This window comes from Oncorhynchus masou, chromosome 5 (genome assembly GCF_036934945.1).
Source record: "Oncorhynchus masou masou isolate Uvic2021 chromosome 5, UVic_Omas_1.1, whole genome shotgun sequence".
NCBI lineage: Eukaryota > Metazoa > Chordata > Actinopteri > Salmoniformes > Salmonidae > Oncorhynchus > Oncorhynchus masou.
In genome coordinates, this window is record NC_088216.1 from 91,810,286 (window position 1) to 91,835,170 (window position 24,885).

Here is a 24,885-nt window from a genome sequence, read left to right on the forward strand (position 1 = left end):
CTGGGTCCGACAGGTAAATGGTGATGAATGGGCAGAGCGTGTCAGTTAGATACATACAGGACCTGAGTTTGAGGTTGGGGCCGACAGGTAAATGGTGATGAATGGGCAGAGCGTTTCAGTTAGGGACATACAGGACCTGAGTTCGTGGCTGGGGCTGACAGGTAAATGGTGATGAATGGGCAGAGAGGGTCAGTTAGATACATACAGGACCGGAGTTCGAGGCTGGTGCTGACAGGTAAATGGTGATGAATGGGCAGAGAGGGTCAGTTAGATACATACAGGACCTGAGTTCGGCTGGGGCCGACAGGTAAATGGTGATGAATGGGCAGAGAGGGTCAGTTAGATACATACAGGACCTGAGTTCGGCTGGGGCTGACAGGTAAATGGTGATGAATGGGCAGAGAGGGTCAGTTAGGTACATACAGGACCTGAGTTTGAGGCTGGGGCTGACAGGTAAATGGTGATGAATGGGCAGAGAGGGTCAGTTAGGTACATACAGGACCTGAGTTCGGCTGGGGCCGACAGGTAAATGGTGATGAATGGGCAGAGAGGGTCAGTTAGATACATACAGGACCTGAGTTCGGCTGGGGCTGACAGGTAAATGGTGATGAATGGGCAGAGAGGGTCAGTTAGATACATACAGGACCTGAGTTCGAGGCTGGGGCTGACAGGTAAATGGTGATGAATGGGCAGAGAGGGTCAGTTAGGTACATACAGGACCTGAGTTTGAGGCTGGGGCTGACAGGTAAATGGTGATGAATGGGCAGAGAGGGTCAGTTAGGTACATACAGGACCTGTGTTCGAGGCTGGGGCTGACAGGTAAATGGTGATGAATGGGCAGAGAGGGTCAGTTAGATACATACAGGACCTGAGTTCGAGGCTGGGGCTGACAGGTAAATGGTGATGAATGGGCAGAGAGGGTCAGTTAGGTACATACAGGACCTGAGTTCGGCTGGGGCCGACAGGTAAATGGTGATGAATGGGCAGAGAGGGTCAGTTAGATACATACAGGACCTGAGTTCGGCTGGGGCTGACAGGTAAATGGTGATGAATGGGCAGAGAGGGTCAGTTAGATACATACAGGACCTGAGTTTGAGGCTGGGGCTGACAGGTAAATGGTGATGAATGGGCAGAGAGGGTCAGTTAGATACATACAGGACCTGTGTTCGAGGCTGGGGCTGACAGGTAAATGGTGATGAATGGGCAGAGAGGGTCAGTTAGGTACATACAGGACCTGAGTTCGGCTGGGGCCGACAGGTAAATGGTGATGAATGGGCAGAGAGGGTCAGTTAGATACATACAGGACCTGAGTTCGGCTGGGGCTGACAGGTAAATGGTGATGAATGGGCAGAGAGGGTCAGTTAGATACATACAGGACCTGAGTTCGAGGCTGGGGCTGACAGGTAAATGGTGATGAATGGGCAGAGAGGGTCAGTTAGGTACATACAGGACCTGAGTTCGAGGCTGGGGCTGACAGGTAAATGGTGATGAATGGGCAGAGAGGGTCAGTTAGGTACATACAGGACCTGAGTTCGAGGCTGGGGCTGACAGGTAAATGGTGATGAATGGGCAGAGAGGGTCAGTTAGGTACATACAGGACCTGAGTTTGAGGCTGGGGCTGACAGGTAAATGGTGATGAATGGGCAGAGAGGGTCAGTTAGATACATACAGGACCTGAGTTCGAGCCTGGGGCTGACAGGTAAATGGTGATGAATGGGCAGAGAGGGTCAGTTAGGTACATACAGGACCTGAGTTCGGCTGGGGCCGACAGGTAAATGGTGATGAATGGGCAGAGAGGGTCAGTTAGATACATACAGGACCTGAGTTCGAGGCTGGGGCTGACAGGTAAATGGTGATGAATGGGCAGAGAGGGTCAGTTAGGTACATACAGGACCTGAGTTTGAGGCTGGGGCTGACAGGTAAATGGTGATGAATGGGCAGAGAGGGTCAGTTAGGTACATACAGGACCTGAGTTCGGCTGGGGCCGACAGGTAAATGGTGATGAATGGGCAGAGAGGGTCAGTTAGGTACATACAGGACCTGAGTTCGGCTGGGGCTGACAGGTAAATGGTGATGAATGGGCAGAGAGGGTCAGTTAGGTACATACAGGACCTGAGTTTGAGGCTGAGGCTGACAGGTAAATGGTGATGAATGGGCAGAGAGGGTCAGTTAGATACATACAGGACCTGAGTTTGAGGCTGGGTCCGACAGGTAAATGGTGATGAATGGGCAGAGAGGGTCAGTTAGGTACATACAGGACCTGAGTTCGAGGCTGGGGCTGACAGGTAAATGGTGATGAATGGGCAGAGAGGGTCAGTTAGGTACATACAGGACCTGTGTTCGAGGCTGGGGCTGACAGGTAAATGGTGATGAATGGGCAGAGAGGGTCAGTTAGGTACATACAGGACCTGAGTTTGAGGCTGGGGCTGACAGGTAAATGGTGATGAATGGGCAGAGAGGGTCAGTTAGGTACATACAGGACCTGAGTTCGGCTGGGGCCGACAGGTAAATGGTGATGAATGGGCAGAGAGGGTCAGTTAGATACATACAGGACCTGAGTTCGGCTGGGGCTGACAGGTAAATGGTGATGAATGGGCAGAGAGGGTCAGTTAGGTACATACAGGACCTGAGTTCGGCTGGGGCCGACAGGTAAATGGTGATGAATGGGCAGAGAGGGTCAGTTAGATACATACAGGACCTGAGTTCGGCTGGGGCTGACAGGTAAATGGTGATGAATGGGCAGAGAGGGTCAGTTAGGTACATACAGGACCTGAGTTCGAGGCTGGGGCTGACAGGTAAATGGTGATGAATGGGCAGAGAGGGTCAGTTAGGTACATACAGGACCTGAGTTTGAGGCTGGGGCTGACAGGTAAATGGTGATGAATGGGCAGAGCGGGTCAGTTAGATACATACAGGAACTGAGTTCGAGGCTGGGACTGACAGGTAAATGGTGATGAATGGGCAGAGAGGGTCAGTTAGATACATACAGGACCTGAGTTCGAGGCTGGGGCTGACAGGTAAATGGTGATGAATGGGCAGAGAGGGTCAGTTAGGTACATACAGGACCTGAGTTTGAGGCTGGGGCTGACAGGTAAATGGTGATGAATGGGCAGAGAGGGTCAGTTAGGTACATACAGGACCTGTGTTCGAGGCTGGGGCTGACAGGTAAATGGTGATGAATGGGCAGAGCGGGTCAGTTAGGTACATACAGGACCTGAGTTCGGCTGGGGCCGACAGGTAAATGGTGATGAATGGGCAGAGAGGGTCAGTTAGATACATACAGGACCTGAGTTCGAGGCTGGGGCTGACAGGTAAATGGTGATGAATGGGCAGAGAGGGTCAGTTAGGTACATACAGGACCTGAGTTTGAGGCTGGGGCTGACAGGTAAATGGTGATGAATGGGCAGAGAGGGTCAGTTAGGTACATACAGGACCTGTGTTCGAGGCTGGGGCTGACAGGTAAATGGTGATGAATGGGCAGAGAGGGTCAGTTAGATACATACAGGACCTGAGTTCGAGGCTGGGGCTGACAGGTAAATGGTGATGAATGGGCAGAGAGGGTCAGTTAGGTACATACAGGACCTGAGTTTGAGGCTGGGGCTGACAGGTAAATGGTGATGAATGGGCAGAGAGGGTCAGTTAGGTACATACAGGACCTGTGTTCGAGGCTGGGGCTGACAGGTAAATGGTGATGAATGGGCAGAGAGGGTCAGTTAGATACATACAGGACCTGAGTTCGAGGCTGGGGCTGACAGGTAAATGGTGATGAATGGGCAGAGAGGGTCAGTTAGGTACATACAGGACCTGAGTTCGGCTGGGGCCGACAGGTAAATGGTGATGAATGGGCAGAGCGGGTCAGTTAGGTACATACAGGACCTGAGTTTGAGGCTGGGGCTGACAGGTAAATGGTGATGAATGGGCAGAGAGGGTCAGTTAGGTACATACAGGACCTGAGTTCGGCTGGGGCCGACAGGTAAATGGTGATGAATGGGCAGAGAGGGTCAGTTAGATACATACAGGACCTGAGTTCGGCTGGGGCTGACAGGTAAATGGTGATGAATGGGCAGAGAGGGTCAGTTAGATACATACAGGACCTGAGTTTGAGGCTGGGGCTGACAGGTAAATGGTGATGAATGGGCAGAGCGGGTCAGTTAGGTACATACAGGACCTGAGTTTGAGGCTGGGGCTGACAGGTAAATGGTGATGAATGGGCAGAGAGGGTCAGTTAGGTACATACAGGACCTGAGTTCGAGGCTGGGGCTGACAGGTAAATGGTGATGAATGGGCAGAGAGGGTCAGTTAGGTACATACAGGACCTGAGTTTGAGGCTGGGGCTGACAGGTAAATGGTGATGAATGGGCAGAGAGGGTCAGTTAGGTACATACAGGACCTGTGTTCGAGGCTGGGGCTGACAGGTAAATGGTGATGAATGGGCAGAGCGGGTCAGTTAGGTACATACAGGACCTGTGTTCGAGGCTGGGGCTGACAGGTAAATGGTGATGAATGGGCAGAGAGGGTCAGTTAGCTACATACAGGACCTGAGTTCGAGGCTGGGGCTGACAGGTAAAATGAGGTACCGTGTTATTGAAACAGTCCAGGGGCATCAGCTGTGTAGCCGAGTGGTAATAGGGTCAAAAGAGCAGCAATAGGTGAGTCAGGGTGTCACTACTACGCTAGGTGAGCAGGACACAGCGTTCAGAAAGCTAGCGTGCCGGCAACATCGGAACAGAATAGCCTGTTGAGACCACATCGGGCGATCATGTCGGCAGTCCAGTCGTGATGGATCAGCAGGTCTCCGTGCCGACAATAAAGGGTCCAGGCCAATTGGCAAAGGAGGTATTGTAGCCATAGAATTAGCTGGTATATGGGCCTAGCTCGAGGCTAGCTCAAGGTTAGCTGGTGCTTGCTTCGGGACCGTTAGCTAACAGTAGCCACACGTTTGCAGCTAGCTAGCTGCGATGATCCGGTGTAATGATCCAGAGCGGCAGGTATTCGGTGATGTGGTAGAGAGAAGCAGTCCGATATGCTCTGGGTTGTTATCGTGCTGTGCAGACTGGTAGGTTTTGTCCGAGCTAAGGCTGGCCGGTGACTGAGAAAAAGGTGAAGACCGCTAGCCGTGGCTAACAAAGGCTAGTAGCTAGTTAGCTGGCTTGATCCTGATGGAAGTTCCAGTTTGAAGGAATAAAAGTAGCAGATCCGCACCACATTGGGTGAGGCAGGTTGCAGGAAAGTATATTTAGTTTGTAGATAGAAAGTGAGATTAAGTTATATACGAAAAATACTGGCTATTTACACGGGATAAGACACGGGATAAGACAAAGACAAATACACACTTCCTACTGCTACGCCATCTTGGGTTTATACGATATTCCGGGTATCCATTTATACGATAGTCCAGGGATTCACGCGTAATTAGCTGTTCAGCAGCCTTATGGCTTGGGGGAAGCAGCTGTTCAGCAGCCTTATGGCTTGGGGGAAGCAGCTGTTCACATTTAACATTACATTTAAGTCATTTAGCAGACGCTCTTATCCAGAGCGACTTACAAATTGGTGAATTCACCTTCTGACATCCAGTGGAACAGCCACTTTACAATAGTGCATCTAAATCATTTAAGGGGGGGTGAGAAGGATTACTTTATCCTATCCTAGGTATTCCTTGAAGAGGTGGGGTTTCAGGTGTCTCCGGAAGGTGGTGATTGACTCCGCTGTCCTGGCGTCGTGAGGGAGTTTGTTCCACCATTGGGGGGCCAGAGCAGCGAACAGTTTTGACTGGGCTGAGCGGGAACTGTACTTCCTCAGTGGTAGGGAGGCGAGCAGGCCAGAGGTGGATGAACGCAGTGCCCTTGTTTGGGTGTAGGGCCTGATCAGAGCCTGGAGGTACTGGGGTGCCGTTCCCCTCACAGCTCCGTAGGCAAGCACCATGGTCTTGTAGCGGATGCGAGCTTCAACTGGAAGCCAGTGGAGAGAGCGGAGGAGCGGGGTGACGTGAGAGAACTTGGGAAGGTTGAACACCAGACGGGCTGCGGCGTTCTGGATGAGTTGTAGGGGTTTAATGGCACAGGCAGGGAGCCCAGCCAACAGCGAGTTGCAGTAATCCAGACGGGAGATGACAAGTGCCTGGATTAGGACCTGCGCCGCTTCCTGTGTGAGGCAGGGTCGTACTCTGCGGATGTTGTAGAGCATGAACCTACAGGAACGGGCCACCGCCTTGATGTTAGTTGAGAACGACAGGGTGTTGTCTAGGATCACGCCAAGGTTCTTAGCGCTCTGGGAGGAGGACACAATGGAGTTGTCAACCGTGATGGCGAGATCATGGAACGGGCAGTCCTTCCCCGGGAGCAGCTCCGTCTTGCCGAGGTTCAGCTTGAGGTGGTGATCCGTCATCCACACTGATATGTCTGCCAGACATGCAGAGATGCGATTCGCCACCTGGTCATCAGAAGGGGGAAAGGAGAAGATTAATTGTGTGTCGTCTGCATAGCAATGATAGGAGAGACCATGTGAGGTTATGACAGAGCCAAGTGACTTGGTGTATAGCGAGAATAGGAGAGGGCCTAGAACAGAGCCCTGGGGGACCCCAGTGGTGAGAGCACGTGGCGAGGAGACAGATTCTCGCCAAGCCACCTGGTAGGAGCGACCTGTCAGGTAGGACGCAATCCAAGGGTGGGCCGCGCCGGAGATGCCCAACTCGGAGAGGGTGGAGAGGAGGATCTGATGGTTCACAGTATCGAAGGCAGCCGATAGGTCTAGAAGGATGAGAGCAGAGGAGAGAGAGTTAGCTTTAGCAGTGCGGAGCGCCTCCGTGATACAGAGAAGAGCAGTCTCAGTTGAATGACTAGTCTTGAAACCTGACTGATTTGGATCAAGAAGGTAATTCTGAGAGAGATAGCGGGAGAGCTGGCCAAGGACGGCACGTTCAAGAGTTTTGGAGAGAAAAGAAAGAAGGGATACTGGTCTGTAGTTGTTGACATCGGAGGGATCGAGTGTAGGTTTTTTCAGAAGGGGTGCAACTCTCGCTCTCTTGAAGAAGGAAGGGACGTAGCCAGCGGTCAGGGATGAGTTGATGAGCGAGGTGAGGTAAGGGAGAAGGTCTCCGGAAATGGTCTGGAGAAGAGAGGAGGGGATAGGGTCAAGCGGGCAGATTGTTCAGCAGTCTTATGGCTTGGGGGTAGAAGCTGTTCAGCAGTCTTTTGGATTTGGGGCAGAACCTGAAATTATTTAGGTTACAATCAGTTCCGCATGCTTTAAAAAAAAATTCTTATAGAGCTCCTGGTCAGTAAATTGGGGAATCCAATTGATTTTGATTGTCCTTTCTAGCTTTTTCTAATACATTGAACTTCTCATGAATTTGACATTGTTTTGCATTTGCATCAATTTGAACGATATTGTAGAGGGTTTTTAAATGGGTTGTCCATATGTCCCCATTTTGTATCTCTAATTCCTCTAGTTTCTTTCAGGTTTTTCCAGTTTTGCCAGAAGTTGTTTGTGTTTATGGACTCCTCAATTAGTGTCAGGTGCTTGCTGTTGCACTGTGCTTTTTTTGGTTGGTACGTTTATAGAGTTTTAAAGTCTCACAGTATTGAAGGTGTAATTCACCATTATTTGGGTCTCTGTGCTTTTGGTTTGATAGTGTTCTAAGTTTTTTCCTTATAATTTTACAGTCTGCATTAAACCAGTCTGTGGGCGTTTTTGCTGTTGTTGAGGTAATTCAAGGAATATGTAGATATAGGTAGAGGTAAAGGGACTATGCATAGATAATGAACAGAGAGTAGCAGCAGCGTAAAAATGGGGGGTGGAGTGGGGACAATACAAATAGGTAGCCGTTTGATGAGCTGTTCAGCAATCCTATGGCTTGGGGGGTAGAAGCTGTTAAGAAGCCTTTTGGACCTAGACTTGGCGCTCTGGTACCGCCTGCCGTACGGTAGCAGAGAAAACATTCTATGACTACAGTAGGGTGGCTGGAGTCTTTGGTAATTTTTGGGCCTTCCTCTGACACCGCCTGGAATATAGGTCCTGGATGGCAGGAAGCTTGGCCCCAGTGATGTGCTGGGCCATTCGCACTACCTTCTAACAGTTCCCTGTTAGTCCTATAGGTGATACTGTGTTAAATCTGAGCTCTCTTCTCTTCCCTTCCTCTCCTCTCCTCCTCCTCTCTCCTCTCAGTGATGGAGCAGCAGCAGGGGGAGGGTGCTCCGGGGGTGTGGTCTCGGGGTGCGGACCCCTCCCGTAAGGATGAATAGTAAACTGGCCAGTCTGGGACGGATCTTTAAACCCTGGAAGTGGAGGAAAAAGAAGCAGCAGAACTCCTCAGGTGACCAAGATGGACACTTGATTTTTATCTAACGGAATGTATGTGTAGGATGAACCTACTGATATTGTTCTGTGTGTTTCAGCTGTAGAGAGGAAGGCAGCGGTACCATTGACCCCAGACCAACTGGTTAGGAGGGGCCTGGAGACCCCAGACCAACTGGTTAGGAGGGGCCTGGAGACCCCAGACCAGCTGGTTAGGAGGGGCCTGGAGACCCCAGACCAACTGGTTAGGAGGGGCCTGGAGACCCCAGACCAACTGGATAGGAGGGGCCTGGAGGGGACTGAGCCAGGTATACACACACACACACACACACACACACACACACACACACACACACACACACACACACACACACACACACACACACACACACACACACACACACACAACCCACTGTAATAGTAAAAAGTGAATACTTTCATGCCGATAAACTTCTGTATAACTCCTGTGTCTGTGTATGTGTTTAGAGTGTTGTGAGGCGTGTGGGGGTAGAGGACCCTCCCAGGCAATCAGATGCAGAGGAGGAGGAACCTCTGGCTCCCCTGGCAACCACCTCAGAGGACCTGATCAGCGACGAAGACAACCCCTCTACAGGTACGACCTCTGACCTCCGACCTCTAACCTCTGACCCCTCTACAGGTAGGACAAATGTCCCTCCAAATTTTGATTTAGGACTGTAGTGCAGTGTCGGCTGTTTTCATGAACCTCTGCAGTCATATTATGTATGGCATCTTCTTATAAAGGCACAATGATAGGAGATCAGAACCACAGTAAGCCAGCTGATTCATTTCAGATTTACAAGAAAACTTTTAATATCAATAATTTGACAGAGGACTGTGTTGTTGATGATGATACTGTTTGTTTCAGTGGTGGACCTGACAGAGGATATTGTGATGGTCCCTAGCCAGAGTGAGGAGGGTGGAGAGGAGGATGCGTCCCTCTGTGAGTCCTGTGTGGACAATACCCTGGGACAGGCTGAGACAGGAGGGGGACAGGAGACACCCCACCCAATGGACCCCATCCTGCCGGGCCGGCACCCCGCCACCCCCCAACCGGCCTAAACTACTGACCAGGCTGGGCAGTCTAGAGGGTAAGTCTCAAATCAGCTTCCAACTAGCCTCTGTTACTGGCCTGTTAGCCTGCTAGCTAACGCTAAGAAGCCTCATACTGCTGGCTTAATCCGGTCCAAGCTGGGCTGACAGGGGGTTAGGTTGAACTATCACAGATCATCATAGTATATTATACCTCTCTCCACCAGGCTAGTATGTTATATATATATATATATACTGTATTCAGGGCATTCGGAAAGTATTCAGACCCCTTGACTCTGTCCACATTTTGTTATATTACAGCCTTAATCTAAAATGATCAGTCCACACAGAATACCCCATAATGACAAAGCAAAAACAGGTTTTGAGTCATTTTTGAAAAACAAATTATAAATAAAATCACATTTAGATAAGTTTTCAGACCCTTTACTCAAAACTTTGTCGAAGCACCTTTGGCAGTGATTACAGCCTCAAGTCTTCTTGGGTATGACGCTACCAGCTTGGCACACTTGTATTTGGGGAGTTTCTCCCATTCTTCTCTGCAGATCCTCTCAAGTTCTGTCAGGTTGGATGGGGAGCGTTGCTGCACAGCTATTTTCAGGTCTCTCCAGAGATGTTCGATCAGGTTCAAGTCCGGGCTCTGGTTGGGCCACTCAAGGACATTCAGAGACTTGTCCCGAAGACCATCATGCGTTGTCTTGGCTCTGTGCTAAGGGTTGTTGTCCTGTTGGAAGGTGAATCTTCGCCCCAGTCTGAGGTCCTGAGCACTCTGGAGCAGGTGTTCATCAAGGATCTCTCTGTACTTTGCTCCGTTCACCTTTGCCTCATCCCTGACTGGTCTCCCAGTCCCTGCCGCTGAAAAACATCCCCACAGCATGATGCTGCCACCACCATGCTTCACCGTAGGGATGGTGCCAGGTCTCCTCCAGACGTGACACCTGGCATTTCAGGCCGAAGAGTTCAATCTTAGTTTCATCAAATTAAAATTGTATTTGTCACATGCGCTGAAAACAACAGGTGTAAGTAGACCTTACAGTGAAATTCTTACTTACAAGCCCTTAACCAACAATGCAGTTAAGAAAATACAGGGGGTACCGGTCAGTCGAGGTAATATGTACATGTAGGTAGAGGTACAGTGACTATGCATAAGACAAGATACCCTTGTTTCTCATGGTCAGAGTCCTTTAGGTGCCTTTTACTGAGGAGTGGCTTCCTCTGGCCACTCTACCATAAAGGCCTGATTGGTAGAGTGCTGCAGAGATGGTTGTCCTTCTGGAAGGTTCTCCCATCTCCACAGAGGAACTCTGGAGCTCTGTCAGTGGCCATAGGGTTCTTGGTCACCTCCCTGAGTAAGGCCCTTCTCCCCCAATTGCTTAGTTTGGCCGTGCGGCCAGCTCTAGGAAGAGTCTTGGTGGTTTGAAACTTCTTCCATTTCAGAATGATGGAGGCCACTGTGTTCTTGGGGACCTTTAATGCTGCAGAAATGTTTTGGTACCCTTCCCAGGATCTGCCTCGACACAATCCTGTCTCGGAGCTCTACAGACAATTCCTTTGACCTCATGGCTTGGTTTTTGCTCTGACATGCGCTGTCAACTGTGGGACATTATATAGACAAGTGTGTGTCTTTCCAAATCATGTCCAATCAACTGAATTTACCACAGGTGACTCCAATCAAGTTGTGTAAACATCAAGGATGATCAATGGAAACAGAATGCACCGGAGCATAATTTCAATTTCTCATAGCAAAGGGTCTGAATACTTATTTCCATAAGGTATCTGTTTTTTTATTTGTAATAGTTTTGCAAAATTTTAGAATAAGGCTGTAATGTAACAAAATGTGGAAAAAGTCAAAGGGTCTGAATACTTCCCGAATGCACTGTACAACCACATGGCATGATTTAAGAATGGCAAAGGGGTATTTTATTTATTTATTTTTAACTAGGCAAGTCAGTTAATAAGAACAAGGATCTTTCTGTACTTTGTTCCGTTCATCTTTCCCTTGATCCTGACAAGTCTCCTAGTCCCTTCCGCTGAAAAACATCCCCACAGCATGATGCTGCCACCACCATGCTTCACCGTAGGGATGGTGTCAGGTTTCCTCCAAACGCGACGCTTAGCATTCAGGCCCAAGCGTTCAATCTTGGTTTCATAAAAATTTCTTTTATTTGTCATTTGCGCCAAATACAACAGGTGTACTGTGAAATGCTTACTTACAAGCCCTTAACCGACAATGCAGTTCTAAGAAAATAGAGCTAAGTAATTGTTTATTAAAAAATGTAAGTAAAATAGAAAACATTGAAAAAGGTAACAATAAAATAACAATAATGAGGCTATATACAGGGGTTACTGAGGCAATGTGCAGTGTGTACAGCTGTCAAAGTGATTTGTACATGTAGGAGACCAGAGAATCTTATTTTTCATGGTCTGAGAGTCCTTTAGGTGCCTTTTGGCAAACTGCAAGTGGGCTGGCGTGTCTTTTACTGAGGAGTGGCTTCTGTCTGGCCACTCTACCATAAAGACCTGATTGGTGGAGTGCTGCAGAGATGGTTGTCCTTCTGGAAGATTCTCCCATCTCCACAGAGGAACTCTGGAGCTCTGTCAGAGTGACATCAGGTTCTTGGTCACCTCCCTGACCAAGGCCGTTCTCCCCGATTGCTCAGTTTGGTCGGGCGGCCGGGCGGCCAAACATCTTCCATTTAACAATGATGGAGGCCACTGTGTTCTTGGGGACCTTCAATGCTGCAGAAATTTTTTTGTACCTTGACACAATCCTGTCTCGTAGTTCTACTGACAATTCCTTCGACCTCATGGCTTGGTTTTTGCTCTGACGTGCACTGTCAACTGTGGGACCTTATATAGACAGGTGTGTGCCTTCCCAAATCATGTCCAATCAATTGAATTTACACAGGTGGACTCCGTCTCAAGCATGATCAATGGAATGTGGTATGCACCTGAGCTCATTTTCGAGTCTCATAGCAAAGAGTCTGAATACTTATGTTGATAAGGTATTTCAGTTTCGTATCAATTAGCACCATTAGCACCATCTGGACAAGAGTAATACCTATGTGAGAATGCTGTTCATCGACTACAGCTCGGCATTTAACACCATAGTACCCTCCAAGCTCGAGACCCTGGGTCTCGACCCGACGTGTGCAACTGGGTACTGGACTTCCTGACGGGCCGCCCCCAGGTGGTAAGGGTAGGCAACAACATCTCCACCCCGCTGATCCTCAACACTGGGTCCCCACAAGGGTGCGTTCTGAGCCCTCTCCTGTACTCCCTGTTCACCCACGACTGCGTGGCCACACACGCCTCCAACTCAATCATCAAGTTTGCGGACGACACAACAGTGGTAGGCTTGATTACCAACAATGACGAGACGGCCTACAGGGAGGAGGCGAGGGCCCTCAGAGTGTGGTGTCAGGAAAATAACCTCACACTCAACGTCAACAAAACTAAGGAGATGATTGTGGACTTCAGGAAACAGCAGAGGGAACAACCCTCTATCCACATCGATGGAACAGTAGTGGAGAGGGTAGTAAGTTTTAAGTTCCTCGGCATACACATCACAGACAAACTGAATTGGTCCACCCACACAGACAGCATCGTGAAGAAGGCGCAGCAGCGCCTCTTCAACCTCAGGAGGCTGAAGAAATTCGCTTGTCACCAAAAGCACTCACAAACTTCTACAGATGCACAATCGAGAGCATCCTGACGGGCTGTATCACCGCCTGGTACGGCAACTGCTCCGCCCACAACCGTAAGGCTCTCCAGAGGGTAGTGAGTTCTGCACAACGTTTCACTGGGGGCAAACTACCTGCCCTCCAGGACACCTACACCTCCCGATGTTACAGGAAGGCCATAAAGATCATCAAGGACAACAACCACCCGAGCCACTGCCTGTTCACCCCGCTATCATCCAGAAGGCGAGGTCAGTACAGGTGCATCAAAGCTGGGACCGAGAGACTGAAAAACAGCTTCTATCTCAAGGCCATCAGACTGTTAAACAGCCACCACTAACATTGAGTGGCTGCTGCCAACACACTGACTCAACTCCAGCCACTTTAATAATGGGAATTGATGGGAAATTATGTAAAATATATCACTAGCCACTTTAAACAATGCTACCTAATATAATGTTTACATACCCTACATTATTCATCTCATATGTATACGTATATACTGTACTCTATCATCTACTGCATCTTTATGTAATACATGTATCACTAGCCACTTTAACTATGCAACTTTGTTTACATACTCATCTCATATGTATATACTGTACTCGATACCATCTACTGTATCTTGCCTATGCTGCTCTGTACCATCACTCATTCATATATCTTTATGTACATATTCTTTATCCCCTTACACTTGTGTATAAGACAGTAGTTTTGGAATTGTTAGTTAGATTACTTGTTGGTTATTACTGCATTGTCGGAACTAGAAGCACAAGCATTTCGCTACACTCGCATTAACATCTGCTAACCATGTGTATGTGACAAATAAAATTTGATTTGATGATTTGATTACAACCATTCTACCCAGGACCTTCACCATTATATTTACCAACAGAGCAACAGTAACATTATATTATTATAATACTCTCTCCAGGTCCTCACCCTTTCCCTAAGTCGGGTGCTAACCCAGAGAGGAAGAAGTCTCCAGCCACTTTCCCCAGGACCTTCACTCTGCCCAGAACCTCCCCAGACTCCTTGCTGAGAGGACGGATCACCACGCCTACTGGCTCTCCTCACCTGGGGATGCTGCACCCCCCACCACCACCCAGCTGCATCATTGAGGAGCTCCATCGCGCCCTGGCCACCAAACACAGACAGCACAGGTAGGACACCAATCAATCACCAAACACAGACAGCACAGGTAGGACACCAATCAATCAATCACCAAACACAGACAGCACAGGTAGGACACCAATCAATCAATCACCAAACACATACAGCACAGGTAGGACACCAATCAATCAATCACCAAACACAGACAGCACAGGTAGGACACCAATCAATCAATCACCAAACACAGACAGCACAAGTAGGACACCAAACACAGACAGCACAGGTAGGACACTAATCACAGACAGCACAGGTAGGACACCAATCATTCTATTATTGATAAAGCCCTTTTACATCTGCATTCGTCACAAAGTGCTTTACAGATAACCAGCCTAATACCCCTAAGAGCAAGCAATGCCGAGACAGAAGCCCCAGTGACGAGGAAGAACTGCCCAGTCAATCAATCAATCAATCACCGAGCACAGACAGGACAGGTAGATGGATGGAAAGCATGTTGTTGTAGGGTAAAGTGCCTTGCTCAAGGCCACAACGGTTAAGGATTGTTAGGATGTGAACCCAGTAGCCCTTCAGTTGCCAGATCAATCCCCCCTTTTATTTGAAGGTATGTATGTGCTCTGTTGTCCTCCAGTTTCCAACCAAAGGAGATACACTCTTCTCCGAAGCGTCGGTCCGACGGTCATCTGTTGCATACAGCCAGCGTGGAGAAAGAGCTGTTCGGAGCCTCGGAGAGAGAGAAGGAGAGAGAGAAGGAGAGGGAGAAGGAGAGAGAGAAGGAGAGAGAGAGAGAGTCAGATGAGAACAAGGAGAACAGACGTCTAGACGATCCTGACCGTTGGAACGACTCCGTCATCTCCGGTAAACACACCCACACCCACCCACACCCACACCCACACCCACCCACACACCCACCCACCCACCCACACCCACACCCACACCCACCCACACCCACACCCACCCACCCACACCTGTGCTGTGCTGCTGTAGTGCATTGTGTCCTCTACTCTCTGAGGCCTCAGAGTATCTCTCCTCTCCTATATGTGTACACACCTTCAAATTAGTGGATTCGGCTATTTCAGCCATACCCGTTACTGATAGGTGTATAAAATCGAGCACACAGCCATGCAATCTCCATAGACGAACATTGTCAGTAGGTCTTAGCATCATGTCTGATTCTCTGTAATAATGCTAAGGGAATAATAATGCATTGTCAGTAGGTCTTAGCATCATGTCTGATTCTCTGTAATAATGCTAAGGGAATAATAATGCATTGTATTTTGTATTGTATTTTCTTTCACCTCCTTTTTATTTTTATTATTATTTTTTAACCTTTATTTAACCAGGTCAAGTCAGTTAAGAACAAATTCTTATTTTCAATGACGGCCTAGGAACAGTGGGTTAACTGCCTGTTCAGGGGCAGAACGACAGATTTGTACCTTGTCAGCTCGGGGGTTTGAACTTGCAACCTTCCGGTTACTCGTCCAATGCTCTAACCACTAGGCTACCCTGCCGCCCCTTGTCTGAAGGACAAGTGGATAAACAGGTTAATGTCAAGCCCGGCATGTTTTTTCAAAATGTGCGCTGGAAGTTGCTAAGAATTTTCACAACGTTCAAGTTTGCGCTCAGCAGGCCTGAAATTAGCTCAGTGCTGACAGGGAACATTGATGATGGGATGTATAGACTATGGACAGTATGTGGATATAATATATAGTATATCTAGAATATGTGGATCATGTAGTGTATATATACTGTATATATATATATATGTAATGGGATGGATAGACTATGGACAGTATGTGGATATAATATATCTGTAGAATATGTGGATCATGTAGTGTATATATACTGTATATATATGTGATGGGATGTATAGACTATGGACAGTATGTGGATATAATATATCTGTAGAATATGTGGATCATGTAGTGTATATATACTGTATATATATGTGATGGGATGTATAGACTATGGACAGTATGTGGCTTTCACACAGGTATGATTCCGGAGTTAATTAAGCAATTAACATTCCATCATGTGTAAAATTGCAGTGTCCCATTATTTTGTCTATTATGTCAAGAAGAAGAGATCTCAGTGACTTTAAAAGAAGGGTCTCAAAGGAGGGGGTTTAAGGGGGGTGTGTCTCTGTCACCCAATTGAACACTTCTGGGAGATTCTGGAGACATTTTCCACCACCATCATCAAGACACCAAATTATGGAAATTCTCGTGGAAGAATGTTTTCACATCCCTCCAATAGAGTTTCAGACACTTGTAGAATCTATGCCAAGGAGGTGCATTGAAGCTGTTATGGCTCGTGGAGGCCCAATGCCCTATTAAGACGCTATGTGATTGTTTCCTTTATTTAGGAGTAGATTATGAGACGAGAGGGATAAAGGGTGACCGAATGGGGAATGGAACCACTGCCTCCAGGGGATGTTCAATGCAGTAGTACTACCACTATACCAGCCCCTGGCCCTATATAATACATTGTTCACAGTATAAATAAATTCACTGTCTTTATCAATAGAGTTGCAATAAACGTTATCCCATCGTAGTTGTTTCATGAATTGTTTTTCACATACTTGGCAGCTAAAAGCTGAATTACAGTACACAACACCAAAATAAATGATCTAATGACTCTGCCTCCTCACAGCAGAATCTGCAGAGCTGGGAAGATTGTATCCTCCATATATATAACATTCTATTGGTTGCACGGATTTCGTATAGAAATTTAAATTGAAAAATCAGAAGTTTTTACTCCGGTGTTGTTTTGCGTATCAATTCATAAACCATGTGCCATGGAATGGGTACATCGATAATCTCTTCACAACTATTTTGCAGTTTATATGGCACAGCTGCCAGTTTTTGGTCCTTAAATGAAATTGGTATATGCTTTTATTTATCACACTTTTCTTTAACCATTTATGTTCTTTAATACAAGTTCCTTACTTTTTCCCCCTTCTACTTGCCTCTTCCATTTTTGTGGTAATGCTGCAATTAGTTGGTTGTAATTTTGGGTAGAGCAGACATTTCCATATGTCTATGTTAGCTGCATGTGTGACATAACTCCACCAGTCCTATTTATGATATCATTGACTAAAATTATACCTTTTTGAAAAATACATTTGTTTTTAATCAATTAGTATATTTGAGGTTAACCACAATATTTGTTGTATTATTTGTTCTGTCTTTCAGGTGGATTAAACTAGAACAATTGGGTGGATTAAAAAGAACAATATTTTGGAGATGATTTCCTTTTCAAACAACCGAAAGTGAGCAGATGGAATCTGAATAAAGGGGAAAAGGCCCTTCCTGAACATAGGATGAGACATTCTTACCAATTTACTAGAAAACCAGCTTGGATCTAAGTATAACTTGTGTATGACTGATGCCTTTAGTGAGAGGTCTAATGCTTTAATGTTTAATCATTTCTGCCCTCCGAATTCATACTCGTTGTATAAATAGGCCCTTTTAATTTGGTAAAGCTTGCTATTACAACTAAAATGGAATCTTTTTGTTTCTATAATTTAAAAAGCAGGTCACTAGCTGTAGGCAAAACCATAAGCAAATAGGTAAACTGTGATATGACTAAAGAGTTACAGTTTTTTACAATCCCTTTGGCACTAATTTCAAAGCCTTGTGGTCATTTTTCAAAACTCTAGACACAAAACTCAAAACGGTCATCACTTGTAACACAGGCTGTCCAATGTTCAAAACATTGCATTGTGCATTCATATCTTTAAAGAAACCTTGCACTTGCAGAATCATTGGTTCAAATAACTAATGTATCATGAAATACCACAAGAACATTCATTTAGATCAGCCACACACAAGATACCGATAGTTTCACTGTGTAGTTGTTCGTACAATCAGTAAATATTGTAATACAAAATACGTGACACATGTTTCATTATGCTACTACACGTGAATACATCACTGTAAAATAACTAGTAGAGTGAATACTGCAGACACAGTGGAATCATTGAACAAAATATGAAATGTTTTGATGAAATACAATAAGATCACAACATAGGTTTCTTGAAATCAAAGCAAAAATAATTTGCTACAAAAAAAAGAAAAAAACTACAGTAAAACATTGACTGCAGTGTTCCTCACCTGGCTTACTGTAAAACATCAACTGCAGTGTTCCTCACCTGGCTTACTGTAAAACATCAACTGCAGTGTTCCTCACCTGGCTTACTGTAAAACATCACTGCAGTGTTCCTCACCTGGCTTACTGTAAAAGATCAACTGCAGTGTTCCTCACCTGGCTTACTGTAAAACATCACTGCAGTGTTCCTTACCAGGCTTACTGTAAAACATCACTGCTGTGTTCCTCACCTGGCTTGCTGTAAAACATCACTGATGTGTTCCTCACCTGGCTTACTGTAAAACATCACTGCAGTGTTCCTCACCAGGCTTACTGTAAAACATCAACTGCAGTGTTCCTCACCTGGCTTACTGTAAAGCATCACTGCAGTGTTCCTGAACTGGCTTACTGTAAAACATCACTGCAGTGTTCCTCACCTGGCTTACTGTAAAACATCACTGCAGTATTCCTCACCTGGCTTACTGTAAAACTTCACTGCAGTGTTCCTCACCTGGCTTACTGTAAAACATCACTGCAGTGTTCCTCACCTGGCTTACTGTAAAACATCACTGCAGTATTCCTCACCTGGCTTACTGTAAAACTTCACTGCAGTGTTCCTCACCTGGCTTACTGTAAAACATCACTGCAGTGTTCCTCACCTGGCTTACTGTAAAACATCACTGCAGTGTTCCTCACCTGGCTTACTGTAAAACATCACTGCAGTGTTCCTCACCTGGCTTACTGTAAAACATCAACTGCAGTGTTCCTCACCTGGCTTACTGTAAAACATCACTGCAGTGTTCCTCACCTGGCTTACTGTAAAACATCACTGCAGTGTTCCTCACCTGGCTTACTGTAAAACATCAACTGCAGTGTTCCTCACCTGGCTTACTGTAAAACATCACTGCAGTGTTCCTGACCTGGCTTACTGTAAAACATCACTGCAGTGTTCCTGACCTGGCTTACTGTAAAACATCACTGCAGTGTTCCTCACCTGGCTTACTGTAAAACATCACTGCAGTGTTCCTCACCAGGCTTACTGTAAAACATCACTGCTGTGTTCCTCACCTGGCTTACTGTAAAACATCACTGCAGTGTTCCTCACCTGGCTTACTGTAAAACATCACTGCAGTATTCCTCACCTGGCTTACTGTAAAACATCACTGCAGTGTTCCTCACCTGGCTTACTGTAAAACATCACTGCAGTGTTCCTAACCTGGCTTACTGTAAAACATCACTGCAGTGTTCCTCACCTGGCTTACTGTAAAACATCACTGCAGTGTTCCTCACCTGGCTTACTGTAAAACATCACTGCAGTGTTCCTCACCTGGCTTACTGTAAAACATCACTGCAGTATTCCTCACCTGGCTTACTGTAAAACATCACTGCAGTGTTCCTCACCAGGCTTACTGTAAAACATCAACTGCAGTGTTTCTCACCTGGCTTACTGTAAAACATCACTGCAGTGTTCCTGACCTGGCTTACTGTAAAACATCACTGCAGTGTTCCTCACCTGTCTTACTGTAAAACATCACTGCAGTGTTCCTCACCAGGCTTACTGTAAAACATCACTGCTGTGTTCCTCACCTGGCTTACTGTAAAACATCACTGCAGTGTTCCTCACCTGGCTTACTGTAAAACATCACTGCAGTGTTCCTCACCTGGCTTACTGTAAAACATCACTGCAGTGTTCATCACCTGGCTTACTGTAAAACGTCACTGCTGTGTTCCTCACCTGGCTTACTGTAAAACATCACTGCTGTGTTCCTCACCTTGCTTACTGTAAAACATCACTGCTGTGTTCCTCACCTGGCTTACTGTAAAACATCAATGCTGTGTTCCTCACCTGGCTTACTGTAAAACATCAACTGCAGTGTTCCTCACCTGGCTTACTGTAAAACATGACTGCAGTGTTCCTCACCTGGCTTACTGTAAAACATCACTGCTGTGTTCCTCACCTGGCTTACTGTAAAAAGCAAAACAAAGGATTGATTACTGTACTTCTATATTTCCATCAACACTGTCTTGTGGAGGTGGCCACAGGTTCTCATCCACATCACAATATATGTTTTCATTAGCCAACCATCTTGGGGAGAATCTTCGGGCATGGCGAATCCAGGCCTGACACTGGTCTGCCGTAATGTCATTGCATGCGTCATCCATGGCCTGTAGAAGGGTGGCTTGTTTGTAAGAGCGCCTATCATATACTCTTCCACCTCCATGTGGAGAAAAATTCTTCAATCGGGTTAAGGAATAGGAGGGTATGGGGGTAAGTACAGGGTGGTAAATTGTGGTTGGGCCTGAAACCATGCTTGCACCATTTGAGCATGGTGGACCTTGTCATTATCCCACAAAATGACATAGGTCATGCCATCAGCTCTACAGGCCTAATTTAGCTCATCAAGGAAGGTTACATTCGAACAGCGAATCATGTGGCTGCCTGCAACTCAATATATAGAGTACAGTGGGGCAAAAAAGTATTTTGTCAGCCACCAATTGTGCAAGTTCTACCACAGTTGATTTCTCCTTTGTGGGAGAACTTGCACAATTGGTGGCTGACTAAATACTTTTTTGCCCCACTGTATATAGTGTAGAGAGCTATAGATGTTGTTCGACCAAAACATTAGAAGGGGCAAGATGCGTAATCTAAGCAACTTTGACCGTGTATGATTGTTGATGCCACACAGTCATCTCAGATGTAATGTCTGAATTGCATTTTGAAATGGTAATACTTTGATTTTAAGTTGTGGTATTTTGAACAGGTGATTTTAGTTCAATGAACAAATGATCTTAGCTTTATGTGTATTGTATCCAAGCAATTGGAAAAAGTGTTAAGAGTTTTGAAAAAAATGCATTTTGATCATTGCTTGTGAGTTTTGTGTCTAGAGTTTTGAAAAATGACATCAAGGTTCTGAAATTAGTGCCAAAGTGATTGTAAAAAACTGTAATCAGGGTGATTTTTCCACAAATAGACAGGTATTTTCCTTTTCATGGTAGCAAGATCTTATCTATTTTCGCTAAATTTCTATAAAAATTTATTGGAGTGAGATCATTTCTTTATTTTGGGATTTGTATACCGAGTATGTCTACATCTCTGTCAGACTATTTAATTGGTAAACTACTCGGTAATGTAAAATTAGCATTTTTTAGTCATCCAATACGTAATATAGTACACTCATCATAATTTGGTTTTAATCCAGAGAGGATAGGAAAAGTATCTCCTCTATGAGGCCGTGGAGAGATTCCAATTGTGGATTTGAAAGAAAACATGAATCATCAGCGTACAATGACACCTTAGTTTTTAATCCACGGATTTCTAATCCCTTAATATTATTGTTTGATCTAATCTTAACAGCTAACATTTCGATGGCAATAATAAATAGATAAACCCAGGCCCTGCATGTCCCCAGGCACCCTCATTAGTTGACTTCTGTGGTCGAAAAAGCCTTGGTTTCATGCATGTCAACATCAGAAGCCTCCCCCTAAGTTTGTTTTACTCACTGCTTTAGCACACTCTGCTAACCCTGATGTCCTTGCCGTGTCTGAATCCTGGTTTAGGAAGGCCACCAAAAATTCTGAGATTTCCATACCCAACTATAACATTTTCCGTCAAGATAGAACTGCCAAAGGGGGAGGAGTTGCAGTCTACTGCAGAGAGAGCCTGCAAAGTAATGTCATACTTTCCAGGTCCATACCCAAACAGTTCCAACTTCTAATTTAAAAAATTAATCTCTCCCGAAATAAGTCTCTCACTGTTGCCGCCTGCTACGGACCCCCCTCAGCTCCCAGCTGTGCCCTGGACACCATTTGTGAATTGATCTCCCCTCACCTAGCTTCAGAGTTTGTTCTGTTTGGTGACCTAAACTGGGATATGCTTAACACCCCATCAGTCCTACAATCTAAGCTAGATGCCCTCAATCTCACACAAATCATCAAGGAACCCACCAGGTACAACCCTAAATCAACCCCTATTACCAGCCTGTTCAACCTCTCTTTCATATCGTCTGAGATCCCCAAGGATTGGAAAGCTGCCACGGTCATCCCTCTCTGCAAAGTGGGAGACACCCTGGACCCAAACTGTTACAGACCTATATCCATCCTGCCCTGCCTATCTAAGGTCTTCGAAAGCCAAGTCAACAAACAGATCACTGACCATCTCGAATCCCACCGTACCTTCTCCGCTGTGCAATCTGGTTTCCGAGCCGGTCACGGGTGCCACAGAGTTCAAATCTCGGGCCGACTATTTTCTCTGTATATATCAATGATGTTGCTCTTGCTGCGGGTGATTCCCTGATCCACCTCTAAGCAGACGACACCATTCTGTATACTTCTGGTGCTTCCTTGGACACTGTGCTATCTAACCTCCAAACGAGCTTCAATGCCATACAACACTCCTTCCATGGCCTCCAACTGCTCTTAAAGGCAAGTAAAACCAAATGCATGCTTTTCAACTGTTCGCTGCCTGCACCCGCACGCCTGACTAGCATCACCACCCTGGATGGTTCCGACCTAGAATATGTGGACATCTATAAGTACCTAGGTGTCTGGCTAGACTGTAAACTCTCCTTCCAGACTCATATCAAACATCTCCAATCTAAAATCAAATCTAGAGTCGGCTTTCTATTTCGCAAAACAAAGCCTTCACTCACGCCGCCAAACTTACCCTAGTAAAACTGACTATCCTACCGATCCTCTACTTCGGCGATGTCATCTACAAAAGAGCTTCCAACACTGTACTCAGCAAACTGGATGCAGTTTATCACTGTGCCATCCGTTTTGTTACTAAAGCACCTTATACCACCCACCACTGTGACCTGTATGCTCTAGTCGGCTGTCCCTCGCTACATATTCGTCGCCAGACCCACTTGCTACAGGTCATCTACAAGTCCATGCTAGGTAAAGCTCCGCCTTATCTCAGTTCACTGGTCACGATGGCAACCACCACCCGTAGCACACGCTCCAGCAGGTGTATCTCACTGATCATCCCTAAAGTCAACACCTCATTTGGCCGCCTTTTCTTCCAGTTCTCTGCTGCCTGTGACTGGAACGAATTGCAAAAATCGCTGAAGTTGGGGACTTTTATCTCCCTCACCAACTTTAAACATCGGCTATCTGAGCAGCTAACCGATCGCTGCAGCTGTACATAGTCCATCGGTAAATAGCCCACCTGTCACGCCCTGGTCGAAATATATTGTTTATTCTTCATTTATTCGGTCAGGCCAGGGTGTGACATGGGTTATTGTGGTGTGTTTTTGTCTTGGGGTTTTGTGGGATGTCTAGCGTTGGTCTATGGCTGCCTGAGGCGGTTCTCAATCAGAGTCAGTTGATTATCGTTGTCTCTGATTGGGAACCATATTTAGGCAGCCATATTCTTTGTGTGTTTTGTGGGTGATTGTCTTTAGTGTCCTTGTTCCTGTCTCTGTGTTAGTTTACACTAGTATAGGCTGTTTCGGTTTTCGTTACGTTCATTACGTTCTTTGTTCTGTAGTATTTGTATTGATTCGTGTTTACGTTTGTTGATTAAAACATGGATCGCAATCTACACGCTGCATTTTGGTCCGACTCTCCTTCACCGTTACACCACCCAATTTACCTTCCTCATACCCATACTGTTTTTATTTATTTACTTTTCTGCTCTTTTGCACACCAGTATCTCTACCTGTACATGACCATCTGATCATTTATCACTCCAGTGTTAATCTGCTAAATTGTAATTATTCTCCTACCTCCTCATGCCTTTTGCACACAATGTATATAGACTCTTTTTTTCCTTTTTTTTCTACTGTGTTATTGACTTGTTTATTGTTTACTCCATGTGTAACTCTGTGTTGTCTGTTCACACTGCTATGCTTCATCTTGGCCAGGTCACAGTTGCAAATGAGAACTTGTTCTCAACTAGCCTACCTGGTTAAATAAAGGTGAAATAAATAAACAACCTTGTTTTACTCTTCTCGATAGTTTAAAACTTTCTGAGATGTAGCCATTATTTACTATTTTACACCTAGGGTTACTATACATAACTTTAACCCATTTTATAAGAGATTGCCCAAAATTAAAATATTCTAGGCATTTATATATAAACTCCAGTCGTACTTTATCAAAAGCCTTTTCAAAATCAGCTATGAAAACCAGGCTTGGTGTCCCCAATACTTCATAGTGTTCTGTTGTTTCCAGTACTTGTCGTATATTATCTCCAATGTATCGTCCATGTAATAAACCTGTCTGATTAGGATGAATAATATCTGACAATACTTTTTAAGTTCTATGTGCCAAGCATTTTGCTAGGAGTGAAGTGTAAGAGGTCTCAATTGTTTATAAAGATCCAGTCCATTTAAACAATTGAGACCTCTTACAATTGATACAATTAAAGCCTTTAAGGCTGGGAAAACTCCATGGCTGGATGACATACCAGTGGAGGTATACCAAACTCCATGGCTGGATGTCATACCAGTGGAGGTATACCAAACTCCATGGCTGGATGTCATACCAGTGGAGGTATACCAAACTCTATGGCTGGATGTCATACCAGTGGAGGTATACCAAACTCCATGGCTGGATGTCATACCAGTGGAGGTATACCAAACTCCATGGCTGGATGTCATACCAGTGGAGGTATACCAAACTCTAT

General features: G+C 45.9%; 1 pseudogene; it reads left to right on the top strand.

Moving 5' to 3' along the window:
* The window catches only part of LOC135528177 (phosphatase and actin regulator 3-like), a 100,403-nt pseudogene that overhangs the window by 40,383 nt on the left and 35,135 nt on the right, over positions 1 to 24,885 (top strand).